Here is a 14,206-nt window from a genome sequence, read left to right on the forward strand (position 1 = left end):
TCCCTCAGCGTATCCAGATCACATTACTAATACTGACCTACAAAGCCATCCATAACCTGTCTCCTCCATATATCTCTGAACTAATCTCCCGATATCTTCCCTCATGCAGTCTCCAGTCCTCCCAAGACCTCCTTCTGTCCTCCACACTTATTCGCTCCTCACCCAACCGCCTCCAAGACTTCTCCCGAAAATCCCCCATCCTCTGGAACTCTCTGCCCCAACACGTCCGACTATCAACCACATTCGGATCCTTCAGACGGAACCTGAAAACCCATCTCTTCAGGAAAGCCTACAGCCTGCACTGACCCCGCTGCCTCCTCACCACTACTGGAGCTACCGCCTCACCAACACCGGAGTTACCGCAACCCTCAACCTACTGTCTCCTTCTCCATCATCCTGTAGAATGTAAGCCCGCAAGGGCAGGGTCCTCGCCATTCTGTATCAGTCTGTAATTGTTTGTTTACTGTAAGTGATATCTGTAACTTGTATGTAACCCCTTCTCATGTACAGCACCATGGAATCAATGGTACTTTATAAATAAATAATAATAATAATAATAATAATAATAATAAAAGAAACCAGCAAAATCTGTGACATCTATGACCTCGATCAGAAATGTCCCCCCCATATACAGATCCGGTACAGGGCACAGCGCCGTCTACCTGATGATTCTCCTCCGGACAGTCCGGGGGACACAGAGGACGGGGACATCTCTCTGGTGGATTTCTCCTCCTGGATCCATCTGTAGGAGACACGCAGTGATGGAACAGATTGTGACATGTGATGATGGGAGTAGTAGTAGGTGACCACAGAACAGAAATATCTGTGGCTGCATCACTAACAGCAACCGACCAACGCTGAAGAGACAATCTGATGTCAGGGAAAGGTTTCCTCTCACCTCGTGGTGTAAGAGGCCGGAGCTCCTCCATCATCACGTCCTGGTACCGATCCTGGTGTCCTTCTAGATACTCCCACTCCTCCATGGAGAGATAGACAGCGACGTCCTGACACCTTATAGGAACCTGACAACGACACCTCATCACCCAGAATCCTCCAGTGCTGTATAATGTCCCAGCAGTCACCTCTCCGCTCATCACCCAGAATCCTCCAGTGCTGTATAATGTCCCAGCAGTCACCTCTCCGCTCATCACCCAGAATCCTCCAGTACTGTCCTGTATAATGTCCCAGCAGTCACCTCTCCGCTCAGCTCCCAGAATCCTCCAGTGCTGTATAATGTCCCAGCAGTCACCTCTCCGCTCATCACCCAGAATCCTCCAGTCCTGTATAATGTCCCAGCAGTCACCTCTCCGCTCATCACCCAGAATCCTCCAGTCCTGTATAATGTCCCAGCAGTCACCTCTCCGCTCATCACCCAGAATCCTCCAGTCCTGTATAATGTCCCAGCAGTCACCTCTCCGCTCAGCACCCAGAATCCTCCAGTCCTGTATAATGTCCCAGCAGTCACCTCTCCGCTCATCACCCAGAATCCTCCAGTCATGTATAATGTCCCAGCAGTCACCTTTCCGCTCATCACCCAGAATCCTCCAGTGCTGTATAATGTCCCAGCAGTCACCTCTCCGCTCATCACCCAGAATCCTCCAGTCCTGTATGATGTCCCAGCAGTCACCTATCCGCTCATCACCCAGAATCCTCCAGTCCTGTGTAGTGTCCCAGCAGTCACCTCTCCGCTCAGCACCCAGAATCCTCCAGTCCTGTATAATGTCCCAGCAGTCACCTCCCCGGTCATCACCCAGAATCCTCCAGTGCTGTATAATGTCCCAGCAGTCACCTCTCCGCTCATCACCCAGAATCCTCCAGTCCTGTATAATGTCCTAGCAGTCACCTCTCCGCTCATCACCCAGAATCCTCCAGTGCTGTGTAATGTCCCAGCAGTCACCTCTCCGCTCAGCACCCAGAATCCTCCAGTCCTGTATAATGTCCCAGCAGTCACCTCCCCGGTCATCACCCAGAATCCTCCAGTGCTGTATAATGTCCCAGCAGTCACCTCTCCGCTCATCACCCAGAATCCTCCAGTCCTGTATAATGTCCCAGCAGTCACCTCTCATCACCCAGAATCCTCCAGTGCTGTATAATGTCCCAGCAGTCACCTCCCCGGTCATCACCCAGAATCCTCCAGTGCTGTATAATGTCCCAGCAGTCACCTCTCCGCTCAGCACCCAGAATCCTCCAGTCCTGTATAATGTCCCAGCAGTCACCTCCCCGATCATCACCCAGAATCCTCCAGTGCTGTATTATGTCCCAGCAGTCACCTCTCCGCTCATCACCCAGAATCCTCCAGTACTGTCCTGTATAATGTCCCAGCAGTCACCTCTCCGCTCATCACCCAGAATCCTCCAGTCCTGTATAATGTCCTAGCAGTCACCTCTCCGCTCATCACCCAGAATCCTCCAGTGCTGTGTAATGTCCCAGCAGTCACCTCTCCGCTCAGCACCCAGAGTCCTCCAGTCCTGTATAATGTCCCAGCAGTCACCTCCCCGGTCATCAGCCAGAATCCTCCAGTGCTGTATAATGTCCCAGCAGTCACCTCTCCGCTCATCACCCAGAATCCTCCAGTCCTGTATAATGTCCCAGCAGTCACCTCTCCGCTCATCACCCAGAATCCTCCAGTGCTGTATAATGTCCCAGCAGTCACCTCTCATCACCCAGAATCCTCCAGTGCTGTATAATGTCCCAGCAGTCACCTTCCCGGTCATCACCCAGAATCCTCCAGTCCTGTATAATGTCCCAGCAGTCACCTCTCCGGTCATCACCCAGAATCCTCCAGTGCTGTGTAATGTCCCAGCAGTCACCTCTCCGCTCATCACCCAGAATCCTCCAGTCCTGTATAATGTCCCAGCAGTCACCCCTCCGCTCATCACCCAGAATCCTCCAGTCCTGTATAATCTCCCAGCAGTCACCTCTCCGCTCATCACCCAGAATCCTCCAGTCCTGTATAATGTCCCAGCAGTCACCTCTCCGCTCATCACCCAGAATCCTCCAGTGCTGTATAATGTCCCAGCAGTCACCTCTCCGCTCATCACCCAGAATCCTCCAGTGCTGTATAATGTCCCAGCAGTCACCTCTCCGCTCATCACCCAGAATCCTCCAGTGCTGTATTATGTCCCAGCAGTCACCTCTCCGCTCATCACCCAGAATCCTCCAGTACTGTCCTGTATAATGTCCCAGCAGTCACCTCTCCGCTCATCACCCAGAATCCTCCAGTCCTGTATAATGTCCTAGCAGTCACCTCTCCGCTCATCACCCAGAATCCTCCAGTGCTGTGTAATGTCCCAGCAGTCACCTCTCCGCTCAGCACCCAGAGTCCTCCAGTCCTGTATAATGTCCCAGCAGTCACCTCCCCGGTCATCAGCCAGAATCCTCCAGTGCTGTATAATGTCCCAGCAGTCACCTCTCCGCTCATCACCCAGAATCCTCCAGTCCTGTATAATGTCCCAGCAGTCACCTCTCATCACCCAGAATCCTCCAGTGCTGTATAATGTCCCAGCAGTCACCTTCCCGGTCATCACCCAGAATCCTCCAGTCCTGTATAATGTCCCAGCAGTCACCTCTCCGGTCATCACCCAGAATCCTCCAGTGCTGTGTAATGTCCCAGCAGTCATCTCTCCGCTCATCACCCAGAATCCTCCAGTCCTGTATAATGTCCCAGCAGTCACCCCTCCGCTCATCACCCAGAATCCTCCAGTCCTGTATAATCTCCCAGCAGTCACCTCTCCGCTCATCACCCAGAATCCTCCAGTCCTGTATAATGTCCCAGCAGTCACCTCTCCGCTCATCACCCAGAATCCTCCAGTGCTGTATAATGTCCCAGCAGTCACCTCTCCGCTCATCACCCAGAATCCTCCAGTGCTGTATAATGTCCCAGCAGTCACCTCTCCGCTCATCACCCAGAATCCTCCAGTGCTGTATAATGTCCCAGCAGTCACCTCTCCGCTCATCACCCAGAATCCTCCAGTGCTGTATAATGTCCCAGCAGTCACCTCTCCGCTCATCACCCAGAATCCTCCAGTGCTGTATAATGTCCCAGCAGTCACCTCTCCGCTCATCACCCAGAATCCTCCAGTGCTGTATAATGTCCCAGCAGTCACCTCTCCGCTCATCACCCAGAATCCTCCAGTGCTGTCCTGTATAATGTCCCAGCAGTCACCTCTCCGCTCAGCAGCTCAATCATCTTGTTGCTGAGCTCCAGGATCTTCTTGTTCCTCTCATGTAGCAGGGAGTGCGGGGGAGGCTCTGTGATGGGGCCCGGGCTCCGCCCTCCTGACTCCTGGAGATGGATGATGGGAGTCACACCGTCCCCCGGTGTCTTCCTCACTATTGTGTAATCCTGTGTATGGAGAAGATTCCTTCCCGACTCCAGATCTGACAATCAGTAGAAATCCCGGGATCAATAACCGTCTCCAGTAATCTGGGGCCATAACCGGGAATATTATTCCCCTCCGGACAGACATCCCGGCCCCTCTACAGCTCTTATAGGGAATCCCCATGACAACTCCTCCGGGCAGAGAGCTCCACACAATCACTGCTCTTACAGGAGAGAATCCTTCTCTCTATTCTGGATTTCCTCCTCCCGATGTCGGACTTGTCACAGAACACAATAAAGCTGATAGAAATGTAGAGGAGTTACCTCTCCGCTCAGCAGGGAGACGATCTCCAGGGCGAAGCGGAATAATCTTCTGGTGGTCTCATCCCTGTCCTCGTCCATCCTCGGGGTCATTCAGGAGGAGGAGGGATGAGCACTGGATCAGCTGGAGGGATCTCGTCCTGCCGGCGTCTTCATGATGAAGGAGAAGATGGAAATCACAGGGGACGAGAGAACGACAATCACTAAATTCTGCCAAATATCAACATTTATCAGGAGGAAAAGCCACAAAACTCCACCGCGGCCTCCTCCGCCGACCTGACCCCTCATCATCAGCCTCGTAGGAGGAGGACGGTCACCGTGGTAACTACATCACCAGCGAGAGGCAGGTCACCGTGGTAACTCCACCTCCAGCTGAGGACGGTCAACATGGTAACTCTACCGCTAGTGGGGGACAGTCACCATGGTAACTACACCGCCAGCATTAGTCGGTCACCATGGTAACTATACTGCCAGAGAGGGACGGTCACCGCGGTAACTGCACTGCCTGCGGAGGCTGTGAGATGAGGAGGTGCTGTACATCCCTGTTGCTATAGTCCCTTCCAAGGAGAGCTACCGTATTTTTCTGACTATAAGATGCACTTTTTTCCTCCCAAAATGTGGAGAAAAATGTGGAGTTCGTCTTACAGTCCGGATATACCGGCTCTGGCTGTGGTAAGGAGGCAGGGAGCGGTTTTGGCAGAGCAGAGGGTCACAGAGGCAGGAGCCAGCGGATGCGGCTAACTCCTGTGCCCACTGCTAAAGAGAAATGAATATTCACTGCATTTCATGCCCATGGGCGTGGAGGGCAACGAATATTCATTTCTTCTTGGCATCCTGGTATGATTAGTCCCATCCCGGAAAAGATTACAAAAAAAAAAAAAGAAACAAAAAAAAACATTACACTTACCTTCCCGGCGCTCCCTCGCAGCGTCCTGCTCCGGTGCCAGAAGCTGCTTAATGCTTGTAATGGCAGGGACGTGACCGCCGGCAGCAGCAGGAAGGCTCTGGCTGACACTGCGCACTACTGAAGAGCAATGAATACTCACTGCTCTCTGCGATGAACAGTCCCAGGGAGTATTCCGGCAGCTGTGCCTGTGAGGAGCGCATGGCAGGGACGTGACCGCCGGCAGCAGCAGGAAGGCTCCGGCTGACACTGCGCGCTACTGAAGAGCAAAGAATACTCACTGCTCTCTGCGATGAACAGTCCCAGGGAGTATTCCGGCAGCTCCGCCTGTGAGGAGCGCATGGCAGGGACATGACCGCCGGCAGCAGCAGGAAGGCTCCGGCTGACACTGCGCACTACTGAAGAGCAATGAATACTCACAGCTCTCTGCGATGAACAGTCCCAGGGAGTATTCCGGCAGCTCCGCCTGTGACGTCCCTGACATGTGCTTCTTACAAGCACTAATCAGCTGCTGGCAACGGAGTAGGACGCTGCGAGGAAGCAGAGGATGGAAGTGTAATGTATTTATTTCCATTTTCCCTTTAGGGGTGTGTTGGGGTTGGGATTAGGGTTAGGGGTGTGGTTGGGTTAGGGTTGGAGTCAGAATTGGGGGTTTCCACTGTTTAGGCACATCAGTGGCTCTCCAAATGCAACATGCCGTCCCATCTCAATTCCAGCCAATTCTGCGTTGAAAACTAAAATGGCGCTCCTTCCCTTCCGAGCTCTGCCATGCGCCCAAACAGGGGTTTACCCCCACATATGGGGTATCGGCGTACTCAGGACAAATTGTACAATAACTTTTGTAGCTCATTTTCTCTTTTCTTGTGAAAATAAAAAAAATAAAAAGTGGTTTAGAAGTAAAATGTTTTAAAAAAAGTTAAATGTTCAATTTTTCCTTTCGCATTGCTTCAGTTCCTGTGAAGCACGTAAAGGGTTAATAAACTTCTTGAATGTGGTTTTGAGCACCTTGAGGGGTGCAGTTTCTAGAATGGTGTCACTTTTGGGTATTTTCTATCATAGAGACCACTCAAAGTGACTTCAAGTGTGGGGTGGTCCCTAAAAATGTGTAAAAATGAGAAATCGCTGGTCAACTTCTAAGCCTTATAATTTCCTAACAAACAATTTGTTTCCAACATTGTGCTGATGTAAAGCGGACATGTGGGAATCGTACGCCGATGTCAGCAGGTCTCCCTTTGAGGTGGGCCCCGGCGGTGACATGTCAGCTGATCTGAGCCCGCAATAGGCACGGGTGGAATCGCGATCCACCTGCCGCTATTAACTAGTTAAATGCTGCTGTCAAACACTGACATTTAGCAAGCGCTTCTGGTCATCTGGCCGGTAATGTGCGCATCGGTGACTCCTGTCACATGATCGTCGGCATGACCACCAGAGGTCTCCTTCAGACCTCTACGATTGTTGATGCCAGAATGCTGTGAGCGCCCCCCTGTGGTCAACACTCATAGCAAGTCTGCAATTCAGCTGCACAGGAGCGATCTGAGCATCACCTCTATGTAGCAGAACCGATCGCGTTGTGCCAGCTTCTAGCTTCCCATGGAGGCTATTGAAGCATGCCAAAAGTTGTTTTTAAAAATATGAAAAAAAAAAAATAAAATATATATATATATGTTCAAATCACCCCCCTTTCGCCTCATTCAAAAAAATAATAATAAAAAAAAAAAAAATCACAGCTGCACATATTTGGTGTCGCCGCGTTCAGAATCGCCCGATCTATCAATAAAAAAAAGATGAACCTGATCGCTAAACGGCGTAGGGAGAAAAAGTCAAAACGCCAGAATTACGTTTTTTGGTCGCCACAACATTGCATTAACCCCTTCATGACCCAGCCTATTTTGGCCTTAATGACCTTGCCGTTTTTTGCAATTCTGACCAGTGTCCCTTTATGAGGTAATAACTCAGGAACGCTTCAACGGATCCTAGCGATTCTGAGATTGTTTTTTCGTGACATATTGGGCTTCATGTTAGAGGTAAATTTAGGTCGATAATTTCTGAGTTTATTTGTGAAAAAACGGAAATTTGGCAAAAATTTTGAAAATTTCGCAATTTTCACATTTTGAATTTTTATTCTGTTAAACCAGAGAGTTATGTGACACAAAATAGTTAATAAATAACATTTCCCACATGTCTACTTTACATCAGCACAATTTTGGAAACAATTTTTTTTTTTGCTAGGAAGTTATAAGGGTTAAAATTTGACCAGCGATTTCTCATTTTTACAACAAAATTTACAAAACCATTTTTTTTAGGGACCACCTCACATTTGAAGTCAGTTTGAGGGTTCTATATGGCTGAAAATACCCAAAAGTGACACCATTCTAAAAACTGCACCCCTCAAGGTGCTCAAAACCACATTCAAGAAGTTTATTAACCCTTCAGGTGTTTCACAGCAGCAGAAGCAACATGGAAGGAAAAAATGAACATTTAACTTTTTATTCACAAAAATGATCTTTTAGCAACAATTTTTTATTTTCCCAAGGGTAAAAGGAGAAACTGGACCACGAACGTTGTTGTCCAATTTGTCCTGAATACGCTGATACCTCATATGTGGGGGTAAACCACTGTTTGGGCGCACGGCAGGGCTCGGAAGGGAAGGAGCGCCATTTGACTTTTTGAATGAAAAATTGGCTCCAATCTTTAGCGGACACCATGTCGCGTTTGGAGAGCCCCTGTGTGCCTAAACATTGGGGCTCCCCCACAAGTGACCCCATTTTGGAAACTAGACCCCCCAAGGAACTAATCTAGATATGTGGTGAGCACTTTGAACCCCCTAGTGCTTCACAGAAGTTTATAACGCAGAGCCATGAAAATAAAAAATAATTTTTCTTTTCTCAAAAAAGATTTTTTAGCCCACAATTTTTTATTTTCCCAAGGGTAACAGGAGAAATTGGACACCAAAAGTTGTTGTCCAGTTTCTCCTGAGTACGCTGATACCCCATATGTGGGGGTAAACCACTGTTTGGGCACATGCCGGGGCTCGGAAGGGAAGTAGTGACGTTTTGGAATGCAGACTTTGATGGAATGGTCTGCGGGCATCATGTTACGTTTGCAGAGCCCCTGATATGCCTAAACAGTAGAAACCCCCCACAAGTGACCCCATTTTGGAAACTAGACCCCCCAAGGAACTTATCTAGATGTGGGGTGAGCACTTTGAACCCCAAAGTGCTTCACAGAAGTTTATAACGCAGAGCCGTGAAAATAAAAAATAATTGTTCTTTCCTCAAAAATTATGTTTTAGCAAGTAATTTTTTATTTTTGCAAGGGTAACAGGAGAAATTGGACCCCAACAGTTGTTGCCCAGTTTGTCCTGAGTACGCTGGTACCCCAAATGTGGGGGTAAACCACTGTTTGGGCGCACGTCGGGGCTTGGAAGGGCGGGAGCACCATTTGACTTTTTGAACGCAAGATTGGCTGGAATCAATGGTGGCGCCATGTTGCGTTTGGAGACCCCTGATGTGCCTAACAGTGGAAACCCCTCAATTCTAACTTCAACACTAACCCCAACACACCCCTAATCCTAATCCCAACTGTAGCCATAACCCTAACCACAACCCTAACCGCAACACACCCATAACCCTAATTCCAACCCTAATCCTAACCCTAATCCCAACCCTAACCCTAATCCCAACCCTAACCACAACTGTAACCCCAACACACCCCTAACCCTATCCGTAACCCTAACCACAAGCCTAATCTTAACCCTATTTCCAACCCTAGCACTAATTCCAACCCTAACTCTAATTCCAACCCTAACCCTAAGGCTATGTGCCCACGTTGCGGATTCGTGTGAGATTTTTCCGCACGATTTTTAAAAATCTGCAGGTAAAAGGCACTGCGTTTTGCCTGCGGATTTACAGCAGATTTCCAGTGTTTTTTTGTGCGGATTTCACCTGCGGATTCCTATTGAGGAACAGGTGTAAAACGCTGTGGAATCCGCACAAAGAATTGACATGCTGCGGAAAATACAACACAGCATTTCTGCACGGAATTTTCCGCACCATGGGCACAGCGGATTTGGTTTTCCTTAGGTGTACATGGTACTGTAAACCTGATGGAAAACTGCTTTAAATTCGCAGCGGCCAATCCGCTGCGGATCCGCAGCCGATCCGCTCTGTGTGCACATGCCATAACCCTACCCCTAACCCTACCCGTAACCCTAACCCTACCCCTAACCCTACCCCTAGTTCTAACCCTAGTTCTAACCCTAACCCTAGTGGAAAAAGAAAAAAAAATATTTTCTTTATTTTATTATTGTCCCTACCTATGGGGGTGATAAAGGGGGGGGTTATTTATTATTTTTTTATTTTGATCGCTGTGATAGAACCTACCACAGCGGCGCCCAGCGAGGAGATGGACCGACACCGGGAGCCTCGGTAAGTATAAGGGGGGGGGGGAGATCGGGGCACGGGGGGGGCGTCGGAGCACCGGGGGGTGACACAGGAGCAGGGGGGGAGCGGGCAGGAGGACGGGGGAGCGGAGCACAGGATGGAGGGGACCGGACCCCATAACGGAGCACTGGGGGGGCGATCGGTGGGGTGGGGGGGTCACTTCAAGTTTTCCAGCCATGGCCGATGGTATTGCAGCATCGGCCATGGCTGGATTGTAATATTTCACCAGTTTTTTAGGTGAAATATTACAAATCGCTCTGATTGGCTGTTTCACTTTCAACAGCCAATCAGAGCGATCGTAGCCACGGGGGGGGGGGGGGGGGGGGGGGTGAAGCCACCCCCCCTGGGCTGAAGTACCACTCCCCCTCTCCCTGCAGATCGGGTAAAATAGGAGTTAACCCCTTCATCCGCTCTGCAGCGACGCGATCATTCCATGACGCCACATAGGCGTCATGGGTCGGGAAGGGGTTAAAATGTAATCACGGGCGATCAAAAGAACGTATCTGCACAAAATGATATCATTAAAAACGCCAGCTCAGAGCGCAAAAAATAAGCCCTCACCCGACCCCAGATCATGAAAAATGGAGACGCTGCGGGTATCAGAAAATGGCGCAATTTTTGTTTTTTTTAGTAACATTTGGATTTTTTGTCACCACTTAGATATAATGTAACCTACATGTTTGGTGTCTGTGAACTCGTAACGACCTGGAGAATCACATAATATCAGGTCAGTGTTAGTATCTAATGAACATGGTAAAAAAAGAAAACTCAAAAAACCTCTGTGGGACTGCACTTTTTTTTGCAATTTTACCGCACTTGGAATTTGTTTCCCATTTTCTGTTACACGGCATGGTAAAACCAACGTCGTTCAAAAGTACAACTCGTCCCGCAAAAAACAAGCCCTCACCTGGCCATAGTGACGGAAAAATAAAGTTATGGCTCTGGGAAGGAGGGGAGCGAGAACCGAACACGGAAAAGGCTCCGGTCATGAAGGGGTTAAGCAGCAAATTGGCTCCGTCACTAAGGGGTTAACATCCCCAACACTGAGGAGCCGCAGTCACAGGGAGCAGCGATGATCTCGCCCCGCGCCCTCCTCTCACAGATTCACCACAAGCACCAAAACTCCACCGAACCCTCCTGTAATCTCACCGGAACGGCGGGAAACCTGCTGCTGGCTGACACCAGAGAACACGAGCTGCTGCACTGAGACCGGAAGGACCTGTGGTGACGGTAGAGGCGAAATCCAAGTCGGCTAGGACCTCTGCTGACGTCATGCCCATGTGACCGGAAAAGGCGGCGCCTCTTCCCCCATAGAGCAGACAGAAGTCACAGAGAACAGACACGAGGAATTAGGCATTGTAAGCAAGGGGGACATGACGACTGCGCATGCGCCACATGTACACGCGGCACTCGCGTCCGTACGGCCACGCGCACCTGGCGCATGCGCAGCACCTAGGGCTACTGCGCGCCGCCCGAGGCTGCATTAGCAGGTGGGCGGGGGCTCTCCCAGCGAAACGCCCCAACCCCCTTCTCCCGCCTTCTCGTATTAACCCTTTAGGGAGGTGCCAACACTGCTCCCCGTATTAACCCTTTAGGGAGGTGCCAACACTGCTCCCCGTATTAACCCTTTAGGGGGGTGCCAACACTGCTCCCCGTATTAACCCTTTAGGGGGGTGCCAACACTGCTCCCCGTATTAACCCTTTAGGGAGGTGCCAACACTGCTCCCCGTATTAACCCTTTAGGGAGGTGCCAACACTGCTCCCCGTATTAACCCTTTAGGGGGGTGCCAACACTGCTCCCCGTATTAACCCTTTAGGGGGGTGCCAACACTGCTCCCCGTATTAACCCTTTAGGGGGGTGCCAACACTGCTCCCCGTATTAACCCTTTAGGGGGGTGCCAACACTGCTCCCCGTATTAACCCTTTAGGGGGGTGCCAACACTGCTCCCCGTATTAACCCTTTAGGGGGGGTGCCAACACTGCTCCCCGTATTAACCCTTTAGGGGGGTGCCAACACTGCTCCCCGTATTAACCCTTTAGGGGGGTGCCAACACTGCACCCCGTATTAACCCTTTAGGGGGGTGCCAACACTGCTCCTCGTATTAACCCTTTAGGGGGGTGCCAACACTGCTCCTCGTATTAACCCTTTAGGGAGGTGCCAACACTGCTCCCCGTATTAACCCTTTAGGGAGGTGCCAACACTGCTCCCCGTATTAACCCTTTAGGGGGGTGCCAACACTGCTCCTCGTATTAACCCTTTAGGGAGGTGCCAACACGGCTCCTCGTATTAACCCTTTAGGGAGGTGCCAACACTGCTCCCCGTATTAACCCTTTAGGGGAGGTGCCAACACTGCTCCCCGTATTAACCCTTTAGGGAGGTGCCAACACGGCTCCTCGTATTAACCCTTTAGGGAGGTGCCAACACTGCTCCCCGTATTAACCCTTTAGGGAGGTGCCAACACTGCTCCCCGTATTAACCCTTTAGGGGGGTGCCAACACTGCTCCTCGTATTAACCCTTTAGGGAGGTGCCAACACGGCTCCTCGTATTAACCCTTTAGGGAGGTGCCAACACTGCTCCCCGTATTAACCCTTTAGGGAGGTGCCAACACTGCTCCCCGTATTAACCCTTTAGGGAGGTGCCAACACTGCTCCCCGTATTAACCCTTTAGGGAGGTGCCAACACTGCTCCCCGTATTAACCCTTTAGAGGGGTGCCAACACTGCTCCCCGTATTAACCCTTTAGGGAGGTGCCAACACTGCTCCCCGTATTAACCCTTTAGGGAGGTGCCAACACTGCTCCCCGTATTAACCCTTTAGGGAGGTGCCAACACGGCTCCTCGTATTAACCCTTTAGGGAGGTGCCAACACGGCTCCCCGTATTAACCCTTTAGGGAGGTGCCAACACTGCTCCCCGTATTAACCCTTTAGGGAGGTGCCAACACTGCTCCCCGTATTAACCCTTTAGGGGGGTGCCAACACTGCTCCCCGTATTAACCCTTTAGGGAGGTGCCAACACTGCTCCCCGTATTAACCCTTTAGAGGGGTGCCAACACTGCTCCCCGTATTAACCCTTTAGGGAGGTGCCAACACGGCTCCTCGTATTAACCCTTTAGGGAGGTGCCAACACTGCTCCCCGTATTAACCCTTTAGGGGAGGTGCCAACACTGCTCCCCGTATTAACCCTTTAGGGGAGGTGCCAACACTGCTCCCCGTATTAACCCTTTAGGGAGGTGCCAACACTGCTCCCCGTATTAACCCTTTAGGGGAGGTGCCAACACTGCTCCCCGTATTAACCCTTTAGAGGGGTGCCAACACTGCTCCCCGTATTAACCCTTTAGGGAGGTGCCAACACTGCTCCTCGTATTAACCCTTTAGGGGAGGTGCCAACACTGCTCCCCGTATTAACCCTTTAGGAGGGTGCCAACACTGCTCCCCGTATTAACCCTTTAGGGGGGTGTCAACACTGCTCCCCGTATTAACCCTTTAGTTGGGGTGCCAACACTGCTCCCCGTATTAACCCTTTAGGGGGGTGTCAACACTGCTCCCCGTATTAACCCTTTAGGGGTGTGTCAACACTGCTCCCCGTATTAACCCTTTAGTTGGGGTGCCAACACTGCTCCCCGTATTAACCCTTTAGGGGGGGTGCCAACACTGCTCCCCGTATTAACCCTTTAGGGAGGTGCCAACACTGCTCCCCGTATTAACCCTTTAGGAGGGTGCCAACACTGCTCCCCGTATTAACCCTTTAGGGGGGTGCCAACACTGCTCCTCGTATTAACCCTTTAGGGGGGTGCCAACACTGCTCCCCGTATTAACCCTTTAGGGAGGTGCCAACACTGCTCCCCGTATTAACCCTTTAGGGAGGTGCCAACACTGCTCCCCGTATTAACCCTTTAGGGGGGTGCCAACACTGCTCCCCGTATTAACCCTTTAGGGGGGTGCCAACACTGCTCCCCGTATTAACCCTTTAGGGGGTGCCAACACTGCTCCCCGTATTAACCCTTTAGGGAGGTGCCAACACTGCTCCCCGTATTAACCCTTTAGGGAGGTGCCAACACTGCTCCCCGTATTAACCCTTTAGGGGGGTGCCAACACTGCTCCCCGTATTAACCCTTTAGGGGGGTGCCAACACTGCTCCCCGTATTAACCCTTTAGGGAGGTGCCAACACTGCTCCCCGTATTAACCCTTTAGGGAGGTGCCAACACTGCTCCCCGTA

General features: G+C 50.9%; 1 pseudogene across 1 annotated transcript in view; it reads right to left on the minus strand.

Annotated features, from left to right (window-relative positions):
• The window catches only part of LOC143801483 (uncharacterized), a 54,829-nt pseudogene extending 50,492 nt beyond the window's left edge, over positions 1 to 4,337 (minus strand). The window contains exons 1-2 of the transcript XR_013220925.1: positions 4,166 to 4,337; positions 899 to 1,022 (exon numbers count right to left, since the gene is read on the minus strand). The product of XR_013220925.1 is annotated as an uncharacterized LOC143801483 (transcript). The remainder of the gene's footprint in view (positions 1 to 898; positions 1,023 to 4,165) is intronic.
• Between the last annotated feature and the right edge of the window lie 9,869 nt (positions 4,338 to 14,206).

Source organism: Ranitomeya variabilis, chromosome 1, assembly GCF_051348905.1.
Source record: "Ranitomeya variabilis isolate aRanVar5 chromosome 1, aRanVar5.hap1, whole genome shotgun sequence".
NCBI lineage: Eukaryota > Metazoa > Chordata > Amphibia > Anura > Dendrobatidae > Ranitomeya > Ranitomeya variabilis.